This window comes from Protopterus annectens, chromosome 8.part0 (genome assembly GCF_019279795.1).
Source record: "Protopterus annectens isolate FY-2018-M chromosome 8.part0, PAN1.0, whole genome shotgun sequence".
Classification (NCBI taxonomy): Eukaryota; Metazoa; Chordata; order Ceratodontiformes; family Protopteridae; genus Protopterus; species Protopterus annectens.
Genome location: NC_056741.1, coordinates 1,927,407,302 through 1,927,421,293, shown reverse-complemented (window position 1 = coordinate 1,927,421,293; position 13,992 = coordinate 1,927,407,302).

The window sequence follows — 13,992 nt, the reverse complement described above, 5'->3', positions numbered from 1 at the left end:
AGCTTTATTTTCTTTCAGTACTGAAAAGGTATACCATCCAGAAATATGCACAGTTTGGAATGGTGGGCTACATTCAGGGGACAGAAGGTTGCATTCTAGAACTTGGTGTACCAGCTGATGTACAGTTTTAACAATTTTGGCTATATCACTGCATCTCATCTCTTCCAGTGTTATCTTATCTACGCCTGAGATTGCTGAGGACTGTCATGTCACATAGGCTATGCTGACATAAGACTAGATTGAGATTGCAGGGGTCTATATTAGAACATCAAATATTTAACTGTTCGAATCACTAAAGGTTGACCTTTAGTGATTGAACTGTTAAAACATTGAATGTTCACAAAAAAAAACTAAATGGTATAGGCAGGGGGGCAAGCTCCCCTTCACCCCCCACACCCCCGCCACTTACATATACCAACTCCAAGACCGCACTACATTGATGTAAATGGAAATCTCCCCTTACGAAGATTTCCGTTTACTTGTTCAATGTCCTGCAGTTTCCCTATTCTTGTGTCGACAATGTCAGATTCGACATTGTCGGCTTTCGGGAATGTAATATAGACCCATATTGCAGAGCGCTGGTGTCACATCACATGTACTATGGTGTTATAACACAAGGCCTGAGATTGCAGAGCACTAGTATCACATGTGCTATGATATCATAAAAAAAATTAGGAGGATGACTTGCAGAAAGAACTAAACTACAGAGACAAATGAAATCTAAATGGATAAACAACAGGTTGCATGTATTTCTACACATTTCATAATTAATAAATAACAGTGAGGAAACATATGTAAATTAAACATGAAATGGAAATACTATTGTATATTATTAGTGTGTTTTTCAAAGTTTTCTTCTGGGCGACAGTGGCTGGGATTCACATGCAGTTAACATACAGTGCTTTATAAATATAATTTGTGTGGCACAAATGTGCAGAAAGGATGCAATCTAGAAATGCAAGTAGCATGGCTGCCTAAGGGCAAAAATTGCATGGTGTGCAGTATGATGTCCCCATTCTGGACCATTAATCAAGGAGCCTGAATCCTCGCCGTTGACACTGGACATTCACTTGGAACAAAAATTGATACAGCCAGTATTTCCAGATGCAGCTCTCTGCATCAAGCACAATTTCCCTTAAGAGTACACAGGGAACACACTCACTCTTGGGGCTGGTTTCCTCTGTCTCTCTCTCTCTCTCTCTCTCTCTCTCTCCAGATCCCAAATAAGACTCCCCACTACTGGCACAGCTATAGAGTTGAGCCCTAAGAAGAGTGTCCAAGCCAAGTCCTCCGCCACTCTCTCTGTGAAACCATTGCTCTATGTCCCTGCTCCCAGCAGCTGACACACACACTCTTTGAGATTGAATTTGCACACACACACACACACACACACACACACACACACAAACACAATTGGGAAAGGCTGGCACAGATTTACTAGCTATGCCCCCTTCTGCCCAGACTATAAGGTAGTTATTGCCACCAGACACTCCAAAGCCAGCTACTCTAAGGCTTTTACAAGGGTACCCAATTATAATGAGTGAAATTAATATTAATACAAATGGTAATGTTGACCAAACAGCCAGGCTTTCAGGAGTGGCCACGGTGTCACCAATAGATATAAGTACTCTCAAAGGTTAAAAATATTCTCTAAACGACCAGCCACAATGAAATGTTAAAATATATTTAGTAATAAATAATAAAAGAACATGAAAATACTAAATATCTATTTACAATAAACACCAGAGGTCCAGTCACAGGAAATGTCAAAAATAACACAGGTGAATAGATACAGAAAAAGAGTACTTAACTAATCTCACTATATTTTCCTGACTGAGCTAAAGAATTAGTATTCCCTGGTTACTTACTAGACCAAGAGAAGATGAAGTAGGTGAGGGGTCCTTTTATGTCAGGTTCCAAAAACAGCATGCCCCGAGACTTCAGCCTCACCTAGTATTAAAACATAATTTTTAGTAATTGATTACAGAATTACATCATATACATCTGACTTCTGGTTCCCATGCTACCCCCATTATTACAAGCTGCCAGGATGTAGCACACGTGTTACAATACATATATTGAGCTTGGCTAAAGTTTATTGCAGCATCTGGAAGTTGTAAAACAATTTTAACACTTCTGCTCTTTCTACAGAGACTAACAAACCATATTTTTACAGACATTGCATCTCTGACTTCATTCAAAACTGAGATAACATATTTATGGCCTAGGCCCAGTAATTTAATTTCAAAACATTTTTCAAAGTTAGCTGCAGCTGATTTATGATTAACCTCTTCTGTTACACTATATTCATTTCAACAGTTACATTGCAAACATTTAATCAGTTGCTACATGCATGTTTATTTTTTTTCTGTCCAGTAGGACCCACTGTTGGAAAATTTTCAGTACAAGCAAACCTCACAAATATATTTTCATCACAAACACCTGTACAAATCAGTTTGATATACAAATGGCATATAATTCTTTACAAAATTCCAGCTAGTTGTGCTGGCATATGTTACACATCCACTGTGCTACTTCTCCTGGCATAGCTGGCAATACCTCGCATTGTCACATGCAGCATGACCATGATATGGAAATGAGATTTAAGATGCAAAGGAGGCACAATGATTATGCAAATTTTAATATAAAATATGGCCTAGTAATCCAGAGATGTTTAATATAGGCTAACTGTGTCATGGTATAGGCATATTCTGAATCCTAAGGATTGATGGTTTACAGTCAATATACAATGTAGCAGTAGCTATAGTCAAAACCATGTATTAGTGGCCACACTCACAGTCAATTCCAATGATGTAACATGCCTTGTCAGTGCATTATCTACCAGTACTTAACTGACCAACAGATCACAGAGTTCTTCCATGTGGATAGGTGGGCCATACGACAGCTTAAAGAATTATGTCACCTATTAACAGACTCAAGGGGGCTGCATAAATTCCCCATCCCATTGGACAGTAATGTACATATAGGTTTAACCATCCTAGGTAGATGGACAATTCAGTGATGAATGGGGACATGCAAGGAATATCACAGCCTTCAACCTTGCATATCATACACAGTTTTTTCAATATCATGCTGCAGCAGGTGAAGAAAAATATATGGTTCTCAAGGCCAACAGAGAAGAGAAGCACTACTATGTGAGTTTGACAGCATAGCCCATTGCCTTATAGTCCTGGGAGCCACTGACAACATGCACATTGCCCTCAAAGTGCCAACTGGTCCCACGGGGTGTAAGATACTTAAAAAGGAAAGGCTTCTACTCCATCACCTGTCATATGGTGTGTAATGCCTAGGGTATCATCTGCAAGTTTCCCCATATATTCACGCACACACATGGCACACATCTGACCCATTGGTTTACTTACACATTTTTGATGATCGTTTTTTCTGCCCAGCATTCAAAATGATGAAACAAGAGCCCTAAAAAACACAAAGAAAACACCTACCAAAATTATAAATATATATAATCTCCACAGTTGTATCACAGTGAAGAAAATGGGAAAACCCCTTAAACGCACACTACTGGCTTACACAATACAAAATTAAATCTTAACCACTAGTGTAGCATGAACATATATGTATGTCTGACCTACACTCACAGTTTATGTAGGGGGACATTCCACAGATGCATCTCTTTAGTAGGTGCACACATAGCTGGGGGACTTTCCACAACATCATCTATCTGGTAGGTGCACACAGAGGTAGATGCAAAATATACAGTTACCATGGAAGCAGGTAGCAGGCCACATATAATGTTGTGACTGTTGTGTGTTGCAGGTGATGCCAGATATGCACTGGAACTGTGGATGATAACACCCCCTATCTGCAATCCCTAGAGTATGGCAAATATAGCATATAACACTGCCCATGTAGAAATACTGAAAGTGGTGGAATGCATTTTTGGCCAATTGATTTGTCTCTCTTGATACATCCAATGGTGCACTGCAGTATGTACTAGAAACCCACACACTTATCATTGTTGTTTGTGCTATGCTGCATAACATGGCAAAGCAGAAGCAGCTACAGCAGCATGAAGACATCCCAGCATGGTCCACCATAACAGTAGCAACAGCAACAGACAGTGGACAATCAGGGGATCAACAGGCAACAATAGTGCCACATGCAAGGCAGGGGTGGGAGCAATACAGTCAGGCACTGGCAAAGAGGTTGCATCTGGTTGATAACTGGGAGCAGTATGAATAAAATTATGCACATATCACACTCACCATATGCAAGGCAATGCATTTACTGGCTATGCTGTACATCAGACATTACCTTACCCATGTAGGTTAGTGGGTCGGCACTCAATCTGCCTATAGGGAATATCAAAGGTATTGAATTATGTGACAGAGAGAGGGAGTGAGATGTCCAAAATCAGAAGCCTGATGAGTATCAGTGGCTGTGAACATGACATTACCCACACCAAGTGAGTGATGGGTGCTGTGGCCAGAGCTCACAGTGATGCTGTCCTCAGGAGTGGTCTACATCACATGCATTTTCTGGCTGTGAGTGGCTACCTTGCATCTGCACCCTCCTCGATGGCCATGGAGAATATGGCATACAGGTCATCTCCAAGCACTGTCTGCTCCCGGGCCCTATACTCAATGTCATTGCAAATGCACTGAATGTTAATCTATACACTATACCGGTATTGCAGATCATCTCACAAGCCATGCAGCACACTCTAATGCAATGGATAACAGCTGTCTTTGCCTAGATCACTGGCATCTGTAGTCACTGATTTTCACCAAGTGTTACATCCCAATTAGGGATAGCCCTGGGGACATGTTAGCACAGTGAATCACCAACCTCTCCCCTATGGAGTGTGCACTCACATTAGAGGTAGTGTGGCTCACAGATGCCATGTGGGATAGGGTCTCTGAATGAGTTATAAGATGTCTGTCAAACACACTCGATAAAGTAACAGAACTCTTCATTATATTCAGTACTTACCCTACGGGCTGTTCCAAGGTCATCTATTGTTTGCTTTTTGAGTGATGAAAGACTTTATAAAACCAGTGGGTATGCAAACATCTACGCTAGGGACACAATATATGCCAAAAAATAAATAATTCAGTGCATTCCTTGTCTATGGAGCAAGATAAAAGCTGGTTAAACAAAGTGCTACTTTGATAACTTTAAAGCTAGTCTTCATAGCTGGATGGGTAGATACAAATTTTACACCAGGATTGTAATGTAAAGTCCTGCTCAGTTTGGGAAGTGAGCACTGTTAAGTTCTTGAAAAGGGAGACATAAACTTAAGTATGTCTACTTAAAAGATAAATAAGACTAGGTATTCAAAGATTCAAAGAAACTGTATTGTCATTTTTGACCACACAAGTGCAGCCTAAACAAAATTACAAATGTCAGCTCATGAGAGAAATGCAGTGCAAATAATACAGATACAGCGGTATCAAAGAATAACATAAGAAAGAAAATAACACGTATGACATGCAAGTGGTAGTTCACGTTTCATAAACACATTCAATACCCATTATCCATTGATAAATAATAAATAAATACCCACCACCAACCCCCCTACACTGTTAAGATAGAGAATAAATAGAGACTAGTGAATAGCAGCTGTTTAGTTACCATATTGCACTTGTTAACCTTAGACGTGACTCAGTATAGCCATCATATCACATAATAGTAATGTTGGCGCTAATTGCTCTGAGCAGCAGGATTAAATGAAAAAAAGAAGCTTTAGTGTATCATGTACTATGGTTGGTGTCTGTATTAATAAGTCTCACAGCTGTAGGATAAAAAATGTTCCTGAATCTGGTAGTCCTACAGCAGAAGTTGCGGTACCTCCTTCCAGACGCAAGTTATGAAAACCAGTTGTGTGGATCGAATCAGGAAGTATTTATATGTTTTATTTCTTGCTCTTGCAAAGAAAAAAGGTATCTTATGGTTCTCATGATCATTTATCTGGTATTGTTCCTATGTACCTGTGGTGAAGCTGAGGGTTTGCCCTGTCCCTGTTCCAGGGGCATTGTATGTAGGGGGATGTGTGTGGACCCTCCTATGCTAGTGTTGCTGGTATCATGTGCATGCCTTCACCTAGAAGTGACCTTCTGATATCAGGCATATATACCATCATTTGGTGCTGGACACTCGGTTAGTATACCCTGTGTAAGCAGGAACAAAAGATACTTGAAGCAGCAGTCATACATATGCCTAAACTCCCTCTTCCTGTGTTCTGAGTATTAGTTTATGACACATTATGAATATAATAGCATACTAACACATGCAAGCATACATTGTAGTGCAGGGCATTAGAACTGCAATTCAGAGCTACCTGAAAGACAGGTATGCAGAAGTTTCTTAGTAAAGAAATCCTGGTATATATACAGTGTACTGTACAATATGGATATGTTATGAATATTACTAACCTGGTGCCTCACTTGTAGGCACTCAGGGGATTGTTGCCAGCCTAACTCCAAAATTGAAGCTCCACCAAACTTGAGAATCCACTCCCCTGTCCAGATAGATACACCAGGAACTCCCAACTCTATGAGACACTTCAGCCTCGGTGGTCCATCTCTTGTGTGGGGGACATATCTTTGTCAAAGCCTCATGTCTTGTTCTTGGCATGCAATATCAATTTATCATTTGTTGCACCTGCTGCATAGATGTATGTGGGTGTAACCCACAGTACACCATCCACAGATGGACTAGTGCTACATCCCCACAACCCTCATACCCAGCTTTCTTTTCAACCCTGCTGTTGCCACCCCAATGGGTGTTGAGTACAGTGCAGGGCTACATTTGTAATGAACAGTGCTAGAACTACACTAACCTTTTGCTAGAGTGGGAGGAAGGGTTTAGGTTGAGACAGACAGCATTACTGTAAGTTTTAAAAAAAAACTATTGTGTTAACAGGTCTATCAGTGTACTAACTTTCCTACTTTTGACATGCCTTCTGCAGTCCTATTTGTAGCTGTGGCAGTGAAGCAGTGGCAGTGGCCTCAGCCTGTTCTAGTCAATGCCTCTGGTGCTAGGTCACCAAAAGATACCAGATTTGATTCTCAGCAGACAATGCAATCACTCTGTTGAGGACAATCTGGAGGCTGACCAATGGCCTAGGCAGCTACTTTTCAGGATGAGGAATAAGGGTCGTTTCTTCTGATAATGGCCTTGTGGGGTCCCTGTGGTCTTTTGGCAGCAGTTGTAGAGATTAATGTTATCCAAAGTGAGCCAACACTGGGATTCCCACCTCATAACTGTGGCGTACCTCCTGACATAGCTGGTCAAGTCATGTGACCAGCAAACCTCAACCATCAGGTCACAGGAACCTGAGCCTACACAGACTTGCAGGAGTTGGACTCTGGGCCAGCTTGAAATCTGCCATGTACCTCTGCCCTATTCCCCATCCAGGTGCTCACTTGTCTTAGGAGTCATTCCCCATACAGTAGCAGATCCACTGTAGTCCTCACCTTATCTGTCAATACTGCCCCTATCTGCCTATATGTATGTTTTGTGTTTGTCTGCCTCGGCTGTCTTCCCTGCTCCCTCTGTCACTGCACTGCCATTCTCACCTACCTATAAATCTCTTTATATTTCAAATGTAAAACTTTCCCCCAAATAAAATATGATATCCTTTTTCCCACTGTCACTTCTCATTCTTTATGTTTATCCTTGTATGTTTTCATCTGCTTCCTCTCCTGAGTCTTGTAATTTTCAATGGTCCTTCTCTTTACATTTAAATGATGAACTTAATTGGCACTTTGTTGTGCTGGCCCTCCTTAAGGTACCTGGCAATAGCCATTTCACAGAGATGTGACACTTTGTTGGATGTTTGAACACACTGCCTTAAACATATTTCTCTGTCTGACCTATGACATCCAGTGACCTGGTCACCTGTACTTTGCTCTGCCTGCCTAATGCTGCTTCTCTCCATAACGTGACTGCATTACTTTAGCATGCAGTTCTTTTCTCACCTCCTGGTGCTGTGCTGGTCCTGCTATAAGGTATGTTGCACTGTGGCTTGTGGGCTCTATAACACTGTAAAGTCCTGCAGGGCTTGTGTACAAATCCCAAAATTTAACTCTTTAAACAGATGAAGTTCCCCAATACGAAGTATGTTAAAAGTAGTCATAGATATATATAAATGTTTTGTTATGCAATTTTGGGTACAAAGGATTAAAGCCCTAATGAAATGAGGATCATTTCTCATTTTCCATACATACTCATGTACAGATACAGAGAACCATTACCCATGTGACTACATTTTGAACAGCTGAATATATTTGAAGACTACCTACATGTACACACACACACACACACACATAAATATATATATATATATATATATATATATATATATATATATATATTTATTATTTTTTTTTTTACACAAACCCAAGCTTAAACAGATAAATACTAGTAGGAAAGAATAATCAAATCATCTAAGGTGAGGACCGTTATGTTTACTTAGCATTTGTTGATAGAGTCTGATACCAACAGCAGCACATATGCAGATGGATAACTATACAAACTAATTTTAGGAGCAAACTGAATGAATACAAACCGAGTAATGTATGACTATACAAGGACACAAATGCAAGAGTAAATACGAATAACAGTAGTGGCTAATATAGAAATAAAAAAAATTAAAAACAGTGCTGAATAAAACAAAGTTAATTAGTACAAAAAAAAAGATCATTAACTCCTTACAAAAAAAGTAACTGCTAAACATGAATGTGAAATATATCTTCAGTAACTAAGAAACTACTGTATTATTTAATGGCATATTTCATACACTTACAGACAGGCTATGAGCAAATAAGATATGTATAAGAAGTGGCACTTCTATGAAAAAAATAGGAAAATGGTGGTGTAATTATTTTTCTGAGTGTTAGAGCCATTGAAAGAAGTATGAATGAAGGGATAGGGCCTCAACATACAGTAGCACATAACAACAAGGTAAAAGGCTAGCACATAGAAATGGCTGCTGCAGGCAAAACTGTGCAGTCACATGACAGAGAGAGTTATGCACAGTGCAGACGCACACTGCTAGCAGCAAAACAGGTATGATAAAATCTAAAAGACAGTTTAAGGATATGACACACCTGTCCTTGATCTGATTAAAGTACCAAGACAAACTGATGTAAATCCTCAGTGCATATACATGTAGCATGTAAAATGGCAAAGGAACATGACAGATGTAACATATAGACAGTTAAAATGGGCCACCATGCATAACACATAGATGAGTATACAAGTAAAACCAAATGTGCTACAGAGGATCAAACTGTATTTTAGGCAGTATTGACTTATATCCAGCTAGCCTACAAGTATAGAGGGAGAGCTCCTATGTCTGAAGCTGGTGATCTTGGCTTCAGTAGTGAATCAATTGCCAGAGGCTTGGCCAGGTAGGAAGCAGCACTAGCCAGCTCTGTTTGTCTCACCATGTAGGTGTTGGGTTTTCCTGCTGCACTAGGACCCTTTATGAATTCCAAAGGTCTTAATCCATCAAACAGTACCAGGCATCATTATGGGGGAATAATGAATCTCCTCTGGGCTTTGAAGTGGAGATCTAAGTACTCACATGGAAGCACATATCTGTTGCAGTGATCTCACCATACATTAGAATTGGGGGGAGAGTTAGTAGGCTTATTCAGAAATGCTGCACACTGACAAAATGGAGCCATAATATCCCCACTTTTGTAAAAAAGACAGCAGAGATAGGTCGTCAGAAATGGTTAATGGTCACTAGTTAAAGGGGGAAATATTAAAAAATAATATACCATACAGTCTCAAGGTAAGAAAGCCAGTAAAGCTCAACAAGCTGTCTAACACTTCAATGAAGGGATTACTCAATAAAAAAGGTATGCATATGTGTGTGTGTGTGTGTGTGTGTGTGTGTGTGTGTGTGTGTGTGTGTGTATACAATGTCTAAGAGCACTTAGAAGCCATCTGCTTCATATAACTGCCACAGTTTTAGGACCAGCAGGTCCATGAGACTTCCTTGTGTAAAAAACATACTAATTTATAGAGTGAACACCTGCCATATAACTAGAATAGGCCCTGGCATATCATTTTATTCTGGGGAGTCACATTCTGGAAGTTCTATGAACTGAATGCACAAGTCCAATCTTCATTATATTCAAAATTAAGAAATTTTCTAAGTAGGTACATAATACCAAGAACAGATACTACAGCTGCTTTCCCCCACTGTCTGATAGTTAAACCACAGTTCCTCAGTATACATTACTGCAATCCCTCCTCTTTTTTAGATAAATCACGATTGCTGACACATTTTCATAAATACTGCTGCCGCTGCTGCTTTCACTTCTACAGCTTCACAAAGTTATTCTTAATAATCAGAAATGACTCTTTCAAATTCCAGCACATAAGCGGCAGCATATAACACTGTGTATGCAGAAACACAAAGTGGAGGAATGTATTTTTGGCCAGCTGAAGGGACACTTCTGCTGCCTTGATGCATCCAGTGGGACACTGAAGTATGTGCCTGCATGCAGATCAACAAATGCAACATAAGCCATAAAATTAATTTTTAATTAAAGATAAACTAGGACCTTTACAGCACTTTCTCTGGGTTAATTCCCACATGGGAAATCTACTGGCTGTAAGTTGTGTCGAGCTGAGACTTAAGTGGTGTATATCAAGCAGATTATAGTATAATAAAAAGGAAGCACATTTTAGCAATAGAAAACGATCAGAGTTTAGCAACAGAAAACTAAAACATTTTATAATAGAAAAATTAGTCATTTGAAATGTCAGTGCAGAATCAGTTTGTTTGGTTAATACAAAATTGTTTGAGTATTTCGGCTTTTCCCGGTTAAAGGTCGCCACAGCGGAAATCCGATCCGCTCATGATTGGCAGTTGATTTTTACGTGCCGAGTTACCAGCCCTGACGCACAACCTTCAACGAAGGTACGCCCATTCACGCATGTCTCCACGCAGAACACGTTCTAGCTGAGAATCGAACCCAACAGCGTCTTACTGTGAGGCGATAACGCTACCGCGGCAGCACCACAAAATACTAATCCTTATTTAAGCACAGAAGCCGTATTATATGCATACTGACATTGCCTCGGTATATGTATTTCAGGTTTATTCATGTCATTAAACGATGGATCTATGAAATAACTAAGCTTACAAGTCCAAATAAGTTCTACTTCTTAGTAAGATTCATAGGTTCTCCCTCACGCACATTTTCAAGCCCATCGTATTTCAAGTCCACTTGAGTATTTGCCAATAAATACTTTTAAATCTCATTATTAAATGTACTTTTCTCTCACTTTTGGCAAATGTTGAGATATTCTGACTCAAAAGAAAAAAAAAAAGAGTACAGCCTAGTACAAAAAGCTGACATCTACATTTCCTCGTGTATGCAAAAGATTCATCGTTAACCAAGTCATACGATTTCTAATAATAAGCATCAATTTAGTATAATGGTATTAATTCCATTGAAGATTATTTTACAGTACACACAGCTGTCATATTTAAAACATACAAAGGTATTGTACATTATGGAAAGCAGCTCTTATCTGACAATACTGCTGGCATGTACCGGTAAATGTTTGATGCGTTCACATCTGGGATACACAGTGGCTGGGGTTCAGTACTATAATACTTAAGGTCAAATTCAAATGAAAGTATTAAATACCATATTTTAATATAGTTTGTCTCATTTATTTTGCATATAGTGCGTAACAATACACATTAGTCTCTATGCAGTTTTATTTCTCAGCTGTTTATCCTGTTTGCGCATCAAATAAAGACAAAAACAAAGAGCTGTAAAACGAAAACGTTTTATTATTAGTATGAGCGTTTTCATTTTAAACCATTAAAGAAGTTTTAATGGTTTAAAATGAAAGAAAGTTATACAACTCTTTATTTTTGTCTTTATTTGGTTTGGACTTTTTTGTGACCATTTTTTACTGTTTACACATTAGGAAATGTTCTTTTTCGAACACTGCATAACTTCATTTAAGAAATATTGTTAGCCCTCCTACAAACATCAGTAAATTATTTTCTTTTACAATGCTACCTTACTTCATTTAAGAAATACTGTTAAACCTCCAATCTAAAAAATTATTTTTATTATATCAACACATCTCATTTCTACTATTGCAAACAAATGAGTCACACTTATTGAGTATATAGATCTTCAGAATTAATTAAATATAGTTTGTGGATTCTGCCTGGCGGTAAGCGCAAAGTATTAAGGCTCTCATCTGTTAACAAGCCACTTCTGTGGTTTGATTCCCATGGTTTGCATTTGCCTAGTGTACAACTTGACCAAGTCACTTAACCAGCAGCACTCTAGGGCTGAATCTGAAAAGGGTCCATGTAGATAACTGCACTACCACAGTTACATATGAGGGACCAGCTGATATTCTAAATACAGTAAATGCATTCACTGTAGCTGAGAGGTTATCCAGGTATAAACATATTACTTATAAGGGGGTATTTAAGGCACTTGCATGATAAGTAACAAAGAGTAAATAGCGGATTCTGACTCTGAGGCATAATGACAGTCAGGACATAACATAATGAAATTGTTGAGGTATACTACAAACATCTGTGCTGCCACCCCACCCCCACCCCCACCCCCCATGTAATTCTCCTTTTCTCTGTTTTTCTCTCTCTCTTTCTGGTATATATCTTAGGTATGGAACTAAAAATGTAGCAGATGTGCTACAATTCTTACAGCAGAAGCCTTTAATCTGACAGCTGGTGACATAACAGGGATGCATCACTCTCGAAAGAGTTGTCTTCTTTGCAGACTCATCCACACCCTTTTAATTTCCTTTATGTGTTTGAAGGTGGGATGCAGATAGCCTTGTGTTGGACAAAAATCCTACTCCCTTAAAATTAATTCCCTCACCATGGCTAGCTCGGTCTGCCAGGTTACACTCATGATCTCAGCATCATTTCCATAAAGCTCAACATCACGTGAACTCACTGCAAAGATAATTAGCAGGGAAATAAAGAAAGTGTCTCTCTGCTAACAGTACTCAGAATTCCCAAGTGGACTATGTGCACACAGCAGGGGTCAGATGCATTTTGGTGCAACATATGCATCTGGTTTTACATTTTCTCTAGGAACAGGGTGACACAGGATTTTCATGACAGCTGTCATCCTGCATGCAAGTATCTCCATATTGTCAGAGGAATGGTAAAGCATTATCTTTTTACACAGAAAATTATACCTCCAAAACTGAAGTGAAATGGAAATTAGAGGCACATCACATCTGCTTTATGAACTGCACCTTTGCATAAGATTGTTTATAGAACTAAGTAAGTGATCATAACACTCAATGTGTATTTTATCATGGGGTGGAGACTATTTTATTATTATTATTATTGCAACAATCGGGGATATGACAAGGTGTGAGATGGGATGGTCGTATTATACTTTTGGTAATGAATATGGACATGACAAGGGGAATGTGGAAAGGGCCTGTATGTTTCATTTCATCAGTGATCCTCGGTATGGCGAGACTAGAGGTGGAAAACAGGAACCACTTCTTATTTTGCTAACAGTTAAGGAATGACAGCTCAGTAAGTTTGCTTATGTTTGCTGACAGGCCATGCTACACATCATACATATCAGAGGAAGCAGTGGCAACCCAGGCACATAGCTGAAACCATCATTATGTCACTAAGAAAAAGCATTAAGTCATTCAGTGCCACTGGGCTTAGTCCTTGAGAAGTCTGGCTGCATAGTGGTGCTGTCTACTGTACTAACACAGATACATCATGAAGTCCAGGAAAGGTGTTAGTCTTAGATATGGTCAGTGTGTCAAATATGGATCCTTCAAGTCCCAATTTGGTATGGATAACACACCAAGTACAGTACATTGCACACACACACACACACACACACACACCCAGCAGCTAGACTTTGTATACTGCTCCAGGACTCCACAATGTGTCTCAAGCCCATTTGTTCCCCCTTACTGCATATCCCAAGTAAACAGAAGCAGTTTTGTGGT